This window comes from Pinus tabuliformis, chromosome 8 (genome assembly GCF_031772625.1).
Source record: "Pinus tabuliformis cultivar Carrire ecotype Pingquan chromosome 8, CPIR1, whole genome shotgun sequence".
Lineage (NCBI taxonomy): Eukaryota > Viridiplantae > Streptophyta > Pinopsida > Pinales > Pinaceae > Pinus > Pinus tabuliformis.
The window spans coordinates 1,981,371,451-1,981,383,642 of record NC_142294.1 but is presented as its reverse complement, the minus strand read 5'-3'; positions in this window follow the sequence as shown (position 1 = coordinate 1,981,383,642).

The window sequence follows — 12,192 nt, the reverse complement described above, 5'->3', positions numbered from 1 at the left end:
GCGCTCAATCTAAAGAAGTGTACGTTCCTTGTTCCTTTCGGGAACTTGCTAGGCCACGTAGTTTGTAGGCAAGGCCTGATGGTGGATCTGACAAAGATCGTTGTCATACTAGGTCTGCAAGCACCGCGCAGTGTCAAACAGCTATGCACTACACTGGGACACACGGGGTACTATTGGAAGTTCATAAAAGGTTACGCCTAGATCATGGCTCTAATGGAACAACTGTTAAAAATGGATGCAACGTATTGTTGGAACAAGGAATGTAACAAAAGCTTGGAACTGCTGAAGGAAAAAATGGCATCTGCCCCTATCTTGATCTTTCCAAAATGGGACGTGGAGTTCCATGTGCATGTCGACGCATCATGTATCATGTTAGGAGCAGTACTTACTCAGGAAGGAGCGGAGGGAGTTGACCACCCAATTTTGTTTGTAAGTCAAAGGTTGTCGAAAGCTGAGAAGAATTACTCTACTATTGAGCGAGATGGATTGGCGATGGTTTACGCACTCCAGAAGTATCGTCACTATTTGCTTGGAGGACATTTTAATATGCATATTGACCACTCTGCGCTAAAATACCTAGTGAATAAGTCTGTGTTGGGGGGGCGCACCTGTCAATGGTTGTTGTTGTTTCAGGAATATGATTTTGAGGTTGTTGTAAAGCCGGGACATCTGAATGCGAGTCTAGATCACTTATCATGGATTGAGACAGGTGAGGAACCCACAAATCTAGAAGAAGGACTCCCAGACGCCCAATTGTATGCAGTGCGCATTGTGGATGGCCACTTTGAAGATATAATCTATTTTTTGACTACTAGCACTGCACCGCAGGGGTATTTTGTGCAACAAAAGAAGGAATTGGTGACATGAGCAACAGATTTCACTGTGATTGCCACCATCTCTACAAGATGGGCCATGATGAGATATTACGCAGATATGTACCAGAGTTTGAGCGAGAACAGATCCTTGCTGAAGCAAATGGAGGGGTTGCTGGTAGACATTGCGGGTCGCGCCACAACCCAGAAGTTTCTTCACACTGGATTATGGTGACCCACCTTGCATCAAGATTCAAAAGCATACTGTCAGGCCTGCGATGTATGTCAATGAACGGGCAAGGCGTCGCGAAGGGATGAAATGCCACTTCAGCCACAGGTAACGCTACAGCCATTTGAGAAATGGGAAATCGACTTCGTCGAGCCTATTGAACCACGAGGGAAGACGGGCGCGCACTATATTATCACTGCGACTGAATACTTGACCCGATGGGCAGAAGCACAACCAGTTAAGGATTGCACAGCCACGACAGCGGCAAAGTTCTTGTTTGAGAATGTGTTGACCAAGTTTGGGTGTCCTAAGATTCTCATGAGTGATCGAGGAACGCATTTTTTAAACGAAACCATCAACGTGCTCACTGAGGAATTCCAGATATATCACCAATAGAGCACGCCATACCATCCGCAAGCAAATGGGACCATCGAGGCATTCAACAAAATTTTGGAAACCGCGCTTACTAAGATCTGCAATGCGTGACGGAATGATTGGGACTTGTGCATCCCTATTGTGCTATGGGCATACCGAACCATGTGCAAAAAGTTGACAGGCCAGACACCATTTTGACTAGTCTACGGTAAGGAGGCCATGATGCCTATGGAATATATCGTGCCCAGTCTGCGGATTGTAGTAGCTACAAGAATGGCAGATCGTGGGGCCTTGGAGGAAAGGCTCGCACAGCTCGACGAACTAGACGAAGAACAATTTCTTGCAGGATTTCATCAGCAGGTACAAAAATAGCGCGAGAAAGCATGGCATGATTGCCATATCAAGGTGCGCACGTTCAAGAAGGATGATCTCGTATTGTTATATGATAGTAAGTTCGAGAAATTCCCAAGTAAACTCCGCATGCATTGGTTGGGACCTTATGTCATTAAAGAAGTAACTGATGGAGGCGCAGTTTAGCTGGCTAAGCTCAATGGAGACCCCTTCCCGGGAAGAGTGAATGGCAGTCGCTTGAAGCTCTATACAGGCAGACCGATCGCCTGACTAACCGTTCCTAGGAGAGTCTCACCACTCCGACCAGTTGAAAGAGAGTGAGGGATGATAAAGCAGTCTGGGGGACAGATGCGCGGGTATCAGGTTTTGTGTACAGTTGGCCAATAATCAGGGTCATGGTTCTGTGGACAAAGCCACGCAGGTGCACCGATCCAAGGCATGATGACCGTTAATACCACTGTTCATGACAAGAGGGCTGCATTATGGCAAAAGGGAGTGGGCGACGGGTAATTAAGAGCAACAGTACGAGCCAGATATGAAATGATCGGCCACAAATTTCACACGGGAAGGTTAAACAAGTTGGAACAAGTGACAATCCAGGAATTTGAAGTTCGCATGGCTTATAAATCACCATGGGGAATCTGGTGGGCAGCCTACGGTTTGGAAATACAGATGGAGCTACTCATCATCTCTACACCAGGAATGTGCCCAAAGGTAGTAATTTGGCTGAGGAAGGAGCATGACTCTCTAAGGAATCTGGTATTGACAGCTACAGATATCCCGCAGGTTGTAGCATCACTAGCAGGGGATGTACCGAAAAAAAGGGAATGCGTAGTAGAATTGGTCTAGATGTCATCTTCCTGTCTAGGGGCAGGATGGCGCACTACAACAGAACAACAAAAGGATGGGCAGCCGGTTACCATGGGTGGAGAAGCAGTCAATACGTCGCCTCTAATGGTTCTCGACGATTGGGATCTTGCGGATCGCAGCCAGGGTCTTGCAAAATTGCAACATAGGTTGCAGCGGATGGTGCGAAGAGAAGACACGATGGTCGGAAAGGGCTACGGTGGTACTAGGAGGTCCCGTATGCGGCTCCCCCCTCACGCTAAAATCCTTGGAGGGGATGTTCTATGTTAACCGAGCAGAGCAGAATGAGCATCATCGGTTGCGAGATGGGGTAGAAACACTGAAGCAGGAGATGGATGAAGTGTTGCAGGAGACAAAGCAGGAGCAGCTAGATGATGAGCGCCACTCAACGGGAGGTGAACCACGAAGCCAAGGCAAAGCGTATAGCCATGCTAGCAAGTGACTTGGGACGAGTCAAGATGATTGTGTTGGGGGACTATTGGGTAGTGCAAGCCTCGCAGAACGAGTATGGGGTGCGAAGCCCGGAATTTTGGGAAATATTAGGGTAAAAGACTCCTTTGAAAGCACGGAGCGCAAACTATAGTAGGTTGAGTCAAATGGTAGTCCGCCCAAAGATAATGTAAAGAATAGTAATAGAGTCGACCTGCAGAGGGATCATGGGCCAAGGGAAAGTATAAATAAAGCGTGGCTCTATGAGGGGAAGGTAGTTCTTTTGGAAGATGGAATGTAATGGGTTCTTGAAGGGAATAGCTGGAAAGCGTCTGTAAGTCTGAGTCGAGGCAGTAGGATAGAAGGTAGAGGCTCTGCAGCTGTGTGCATAGAGGCCTGGAAAGTCCGTAGCTGTGTGTGCGAACCCCTGCAGCTGAGTGCGCAGGGTGGATTTGGATGTATTGTTGAGGATTGGTAATAAAGATAAGTTTCTTCTTAATTCTGTGTTAATTGCGACTTTACTCTTTTATGATAAATGAACTATTATGATTTTTGTATTTGCTACGGTTGAATACATGTGAACTAGGTTAATCTTGATGTGCGAAGTAACCAAAAGTAATAAATGTTTGCTTAAAGACCGCTTTAACTAGATAAAACTAGTAATAAGTGATTCAATCTGTAATAAGCACGATAAGGGTATTCTGATTTGCGCGGATCTAGCGCAGCATGAGGCTGCAGAACAACAGGCAAGCCCCCAAACCATATCCAAGACATCCACAGGGTGGGAAATCCTGGTTCCAACACCCTTCCCTGCTACCTCGGGTGAGCCCTCAGTCTGCGCTTCACGGGATGTTGCCGAAAGGGCCCGTAGCTATGAGATTTGTTTAGCTAAATAATTGTTCTGAACCTGGGTCAGGCCCTAATAAGCCAACACTGTTTTTTTAGGGTCATGATTCATTAAAAGCTTCTCTACATGTATCGGCATCTTGTCTACGACACCGGGAAGTGCCAATGGGCACAGATTCATCCATTCCATATTATGGTCAGCCATGTTGTCCTCTTCGTCTTCCTGCTCCTCTTCTTCTGAATCTAATGGTTTGTCCTATGAATCTGTTGGTTCAGCTTCACCTCCACCTCCTATGTTGCCTTCCCCTCTGCCTCCTGTGACAGAACTTGAGCCAAGAGTAAGAGGTTGTCTTCTTCTTCCTTTCGAAAGATTGGAGGTTCCTCTTATTTTTCAACAGATTCTGCTAGCTCTTCAAGAGTGGAAAAGATTTCTTCTTCCACAGATGATACTACCACTCCTGTGGGAGTAGTCTTGTGCTTCTTTTGAGAGTATAGAAGAGCGTACACTCCTGGAATCAGTCCAACAAATTTAGCGAACTGATGGGTGATAGGATGGACATCCCGAATATGTCGTTACGAGATTTCGCGTTCGGGCCTGGGAGGTGAGAAATTACCAAGTTAATAGTTTCTTTTAGGGGAGAGGGAGTGAGTGTTACTTCCTTGACCAGATAATGAATGAGTTGGGTTGGTGGGACAATCAACCATAAACTGTTGGCATCCATCCTTCTAGCGCCATAAATGTTGACAGTGTTGGACTCGCCAACTTTCATGGGATATTCTCAGTATGAAGTCCCAATAAGATATCACACTATTTGGTATAGGAGTCCCATCCGGTACGATGGCCCGGTTGCCATTTACTTAGGGATTTGCCTTAGCTCTTATTTTTCATCATATGAGAGTGTTATGCTAGTGTCTTCAAAAAGCAAGGTGAGTATGCCTGGTGTGTGCATAATGTAACTTTTGTCTCGGTTCTCTTACTAGAACAGGAGAGAGTAAAGTGAGCCTCTAAGTGAGAGGTCATAGTACCACCTAGGAAGAGACACATGTGAACCGGAAAGGTCTGTCCAACATCTTGTGGAATATTCCATAGAAAATGTGGCAGTTGTTAAAACTGAGGTGAAGGGGACAACACGTACACCACCCAACGGAGTAATCCACACGGATGTGGCGGTTGTTAAAAACCAGACAACAAAAATGGTATGTCGAGTATCCCGCAGAGTAGTCCACAAGGATGTGACAATGGTGATAACCAATATACATGGATGGTTTGTCTAGTATCCTGTGGAGTAGTCTACAGGGATGAGACAATAGTGATAAATAGTACAACACAATCTCAATAATGTAAGTACTAAAATAACCAAAGTAGTTCAACTATCTTAGTACAGGTCAAACAAACATGCATTACAAATATTGAAAGAATAGTCTTACAAACATCTATAAAACATGCATAAAAATGTGTTGGCCTTAACAAGCTTCTAAATTAAGAAAAATTCCTAAGACACATCTGTACACCATACATCACTAGTCCCAGTAGTGGGACGTTGGAGCCACTCCTCGCTCCTCAAAGAACTGACTATAAAATCTCAAGGATATGTTGGAGGAGCCAAGGTGAAAATTCCTTGCTCATACAATGGGAGGGGTATATATAGCTAAGGGTGATGCTTGACCCTTGTGACTCTTGGACTACCCTCATGATTTTTCAACTTCCTATGTCTTTTAAACTAACATGACTCTTCATCTTCATGTGTATGTACATTGGATGTCCACTTTACATTACATTTAGTTTCAACAGATATGGCCCATAGTAGAGATGTGACCTTGACAACTCATGACACTACTGACATGTACTGGCTGGCTGTGATGTCCATGTCAATTTGTTGCACTTCTAAGTGATGGATGTAATCTTGGGTGTACTTTGGCTTCTCCTCTGCATGTCTTGATGCTGCAGGGTCTTCAATGGTCTTGGTTTTGCAAGATGGTTGTATGCATGTGTTCCTTGCACTTGATCTTGGATGTGCTTCTTTCGTCCATCCAGCTGCAAGTAAGTCTTCTAACATGTGCACTCCTTCTTCATCCCATTCATCATCTCACCATGGTCCATCAATGTACATGTTCTTGTAATTCACTCATGACGCGACGAAATCAAATCCAAAATATCCTTGTCTAAGATGCATGCATTATTTTCTTTGTTTCGGGCCCAGGACAGATGACAGGCTGGGAAGAGGGCCCAGCAACTGCGCAATGCATAGTTCCAAGTGACAATGAGGTGGATTGGTTATTGAGATTGCGTAGAGCACAACTTAGGCTTGGCTAGAAACTCCGGGCCACAGTCTTCACCATCGGGGAAAACTACGCAGAGGCCACTGGGAAGCAGGATTGCGCAGTTGAGGACACCAGTGGTAGCTTGCAAGGTGGGACCCTGAGGTACACCTCTACGTAGTTTCCAGAGCGAAGAGTAGTTTCTGAGAGTAGTGAGTCCCAAAGAGAGGACAGTTCTGCACAGTTTTTGAGAGAAGTCAGTCCCGACTGAGGGAGGTCACTGGGAGGACACCTCTGCACAGTTTCTAGGAGCAATGTAGGCTCAGGTCTCTACTAGATGCAGGGTTCTAGCAAGCAGGAAGGAGGCTCGATAATTGATCTTGCGAAGTGTGCAGTTCAGGTTGGGCTTTGAGGTAGTTTCTGCGTAGTTCTAGGAGGAAGAAAGACTACTCACCTCTAGGATTGCATAGTGCAACTGACCCGAAGGATAGCCTCAAGGACTACATAGTTCTAGACAACAGAGAAGCACCACTGAGGGTTGAGACTGAATAGTGCAACTCAGTCAGGGTCTGGTGAGGTTGGGGTTGTCCGATCACAGGGATTTTCAGGAAAATGGCTAAGTGCAGGAGCAAGTATATCTGTGAGGACTTGACATTGTGATCACACACTTAGCATACTTCGATAGCATGACAACATTGACCACCGAGACAACATAACAAAGCATGAACTTTTGTGGGACTATCTAGTTCTAAAAGCAATAAGCGCGACACTTGAGATAGACCTTTGGATGACCATGACGAAACTTGTGCGAAAATGCTTGCAACTTTGCGTATGAGAGAGAGGAGTGTTCACATAGCTAATACAACCCAAACACATAAAGACAAACCTTTGAAATCACCAGAAAAAGATTGCAAGTATGAAAAAGCAATCAGCATGTCAAAAGATGACATTTGGTTAAGCAAGAAAAAAGGTGAAAAGACTCTAAAGGAGCTCAAGGAATGAGATCGAGCATTTACAACCATCAACGGAAAAACCAAGGAATGCTCTGAAATTTGAGTGCAAGCCAAAATTTTGGAGGATGTTGCGGCGATACAACACTTCCATTTTCTAAGGTGTCAACATTTTCGATTGAGTGATGTTAGGAGGAGTAGCATGATGCTTTTTATAGTTGTCAATGACCACTCTCTTAGCATCCATATTTTTACTTTGAATTTTCCTTTCTATGATGAAAGCATGCTCTAGGATTTAGAATCAAAGGACATATTTCATGTTCAATGCTTTTCTTTAAAGTTCCAATAAAGAGATTTGATAGTTTAATCTGTAGCATGTCATTTACCCTAAGACTTAGTTTGGATTTATTTAATGTGCTTTGCAATTGGAGCCTTTTGTCGAAAATTTATCAATTGAATTAAGAATGTGTTTCTCTTAATATCCTCATAATGTGCTACTAATCCATCTTAAAAAATGGACTAAGATAAAACAGAATCATGTTTCCATGAATAAAGCCATTGATATTATACCAAGTGATCATTTTCTAAATACAAGGATGCAATAGTTACCTATTCAAAGGTTGAAACTTGGTGTAAATAAAATAATTCTCCATTTGGAATATCTCTATTATAGGATCTTTACCACCAAGCTTCCTCATATCAATATTTGGAATGAAGTGGTTCCTTAATGCTGATTAGAATCCATATTGATGTGGACCTTAGAGTGGTGAATGATCATGATTATGTGATTCAATATTTGTACTCTCCATATGTGATAAAGTACCCCCATGTGATTGAGTCTCAATAATTTTTTTTTCCTTATTTTCATGATTTCTTTGGATCTACATATCGCTTTTATAGAACCTCTATAAGATAATGATTTCTATGTAATTCATGGATTTTCATATTTCCTGTATTTTTTCCTTATTTTCATTCATGAACTTTTGTATTTTTTGTATTTCTTCCTTATTTCATCCATCATATTTTTCATTCAATCTTCCATTCCTTTTTAATGTATTCCTAAGAACATCATAAATCTACTTGTGTTAACATATTACCACTCATTTCATCAACTTGGTTCTTTAATTGGGTCAACCTTCTTTCTAAGTCTTCACTTTCTTCAGATGCCATGTTTGAATTTATATGAGTACTAGTAGTATTTATTGGAGAACCCTTTTACATGTGAGATAATAATTATGTTCTTCTTTATCACAATTTTAAATATCCAAAAATAGATCTTTTAGTAAAAAATTATACCACTTGTAAGTTATGTACCTTTGAACCCTAATTTGGAGATCAACTAGATGGATGACCTTAGTGAAGATATATCTCTAAACTTTGAGCCTTTCTGAGCCTAAAATTTTAGACTGAAACACTTTATTATGACTTATTTCATAGTTTGAAACTCATTAAAAAAAGTGATAGAAAAAGTGACAAAGTTACATTTTTGGGATTAATTTCAAGACCAGTCAAAAACATTAACTTCACCAATATACATATCTTAAAATGTAATGCATCAAAATCAGAAAAAAATAAAATAAAATAAAATAAAATAAAATCATATGTAATTCGTTATGTCATCTCAGGATTCTTAAAATTTCAGTGTTTGAGACTTCACTTCAAAAAGTTATAAGATCAACATATTTGTTTTACCTACAACATACCTTGGTTGTTAACACCTCTCTATAGAACCAATCGCCTTCCATGAAGTGGCATTCATTCCATTCCTAGACTCCCTAGGTTATCAAATTATCTTAGACAAGGATGATTTTCAATCAAAAATCTAATTTGGTTAGGAGTTGTTCATCCTAATTATAACCATAGTTAACAATAATTGTGATCTCAAAAGGAGAATTGTAACTCTAAAAACCTATTTTTGCATCAAAACTTGCAAACTTAACCATTAAAAAATAGTGCCATTTGCAACCTATCACTTAGATTTAATGACTTAACGATCAATATGATTTGTTTCAAACTTTCTAAAATTTGAGTTTTACTTCCAAAGGTCACTATCCATCCATTTTCCTTATACCATGGGGATGGAGATTATTCCCCTTGTAGATTATATAGTTTATCCGAAACAAACTTGAAAAAATTCATTTCTATTTATACACAATGTATAATATGGTTTATCCAAAACATCCTTGAAATTTTGATTTTTTAATGAGATCATGCAAAAAAAAATCCACAAAGTGCTCTGACATGTAACTACCAAGAAACTTCCCGCTATTTATACACAATGTACTATATGGTTTATCCAAAACATCCTTGAAATTTTCATTTTTAATTGAGATGATGCAAAAAAAAAAAGTCCACAAAGGGCATCTCACATGTAATTAACAATAAACTTGAGGGTTACCATATGTCATCCTCTCATAGCTTGAGTCACAACACGGGATTTAAACCTGGGTTTTTCAAGTTTAATCAATTTCACATTTCTTGGATTAAGCCATTAAACTGCACCGAAATATATTTACCAATTTTTATTCTAAAATTTATTTAAAAAAATATATTATTATACACTTCATTTCCATAATAAAGATTAAATAATTGTGAACTTTTGTACAAATTTGCTGACTAATCTATTTCCATAATCAGGGGAAAAGGCCACTATGGTGTGTCTGTTCAAAGCATACACACAACCACCACTACTAAGCTTGTGGGATTAACATTTGAAGCCATTGCAAGTTGTTGAGAAGTTTACATGCAGCTGAATGTATGTTGTTGAGAAGTTTACATGCAGTTGAGGAGTTGACAGTCGTGAATATGATGTTGATGATCACGTCACCAGTTTGTTTTGGTACTTGAAACGTGACCACTGTGTGTCCTCGCACCTGCCATAGTTTTCCACGTTGAACGAAGAATTTAGATAGAAAATCACAATGAATTACTTTGCAGCGGGATGAATCGTGCGTGGAAATTACTCTCAAACTCTCTGTCAATTCTGTGGACTGTTGAAGCGAGGGAATCGAAGAGATCCAAAAGTCGTCAAAGATGGGCTTAAAGAGAGGTTAGTTTTTTCATATTTTCAGAAATGTCAGTTCCTTTGCATCTCCATGGGAGCAACAATGTTGACAAGTATATCGCGTCCTCCCGTCCTACCGAGTGCTGGTACACCATTCACTTTCTTTCCATGGCCGAAGATGGTCGCCAAATCAATAATATTTATAGTCTTCACTTGGTTGGTTAATGCGTTGTATTTTCTTTCCATCTCTATGGGACCCACAGTGTTGACAATCGAGTTCTTCTTATCAAAATCTTCGTTATTTACACAACAACAGCCTTGTTATCTGCCACTCATTTGATAATCACAAGTCCACAGAGGCGTGACAGAATGTAGAAGGTAATCATGAAAGGTAGGCTCATGCTAAGCTTCTAGAATATTAATAAAAGTCATGAAAGGTAGGCTCATGCTTAGATTTTAGAATATTAATAAAAGTCTCGAAAGGTAGGCTCATGTTTAGATTTTAGAATATGATTTTGGAGTTGCAGGTGGAGGTGCTTGTACGGTCAAAGTGATGGGCAAAAAATTTTCAAAAAATTCAGTAGATGTAGTGTTTGAATCATGTTTTTGATGGTGGAATTAGATTCAGTATAATCAAAAAAATTTAAGGCACTTAAAATAAGGAATTTTGACAATTTTTCTAAGGCAATTAAAATAATAAATTTTAACAAATTTTACTATTTACAAAAATTACTATTAAATTTTTTTAAAATATGACCGAAATTTCCATAATTTTCAAAGTGAAAAAACATAATAGTTAAACTACGACTATGGTTTTATAGTTTCCACAATCATATTTTGAGAAACTTTATCACAAAGATATGGTTAGAGGTAAGTGATGACTTTATCAAAACAATTATGGTCAGAGGTAAGTGATGGTTATTAAATGGAGGATAGTTTTTATTCTTTATTATTTAATATAATAAAGAAATAATCGGGTGTGGAAAGCACAATCAATTTAATATAAATAGGTGTATTTTCCTATGTGCGCGATGATCAGCCCATCAACTTTAAGGGCTCCATCGTGTTGACTTTCGCTTTGCAAGTCTCTCTCACCCTTTGCAATTTCTTTACTGTGCCCTAATTTTGTGGTCTTTTTAAATAATTACGAAGAAGGAATTTTGTATAGTTGTATTTGAATTATGTTTTTAATTTTGATGGTGGAAATAGATTCAACATCATTAAAAAAAATTAAAGCAAATTTGACAACTAAAACTGAAATTTACAAAACTCTTTACCAAATTTTATTAAAATCTTGCAAAAATTTCTATAATTTAAAAAAAAAAACTTATTTAAACTAAATCAATAATTACACACTCATTTTCCATGCACACATGTTGACTTACACGGCTGTGTAAAATTACACAATCTCAACACACTCATTTTCCATGCACACATCTTGACTTACACGGTTGTGTAAAATTACACAATCTCAACAAGGAATAAATATAGGATGCAATCTCATGGAATTGTTATCCGAGTATGTATGTCTATATATTTTTTCGTGCTAAAAAAAAAAATATAGGATGCAAAAGTTGTGTAATATAAATAATTATATTTTTTTTCGCACAAATACTCCATCTCCATCATGTTATGTCAAAATCTTGACTACTACTCTGATGTTTTCACCCGTCACATCTTCTCCTCCGATTCCATGCCACCGTATTCGCCAAAGCTGAGACTTTTTGGGCTCCCTAAATCTTCTGTCAAACCGCATATCTTGACTCCTCCTATGTTGACGGCCGTCACATCTTCTCTTCTCCGATGTCTCATCCTATAGCATAGTAAATGCCCCCTGACATGGCGCCGATATAACACCATATAACACGTCGCGCATTTTTTTTCTCTCTCATCACCGCGCGGCGTGTTATATGGTGTTATATCGGCCCCATGTCAGGGGGCATTTACTATGCTATAGGATACGAAATAGGGCCTTCCTGATGCACCGTCTTCACCATGAGGAGACTTGCTACTCTCTCTAAATAATTGCACCTTCCACTCTCTCTTTCCATCCCTTTATAAATACTCGTG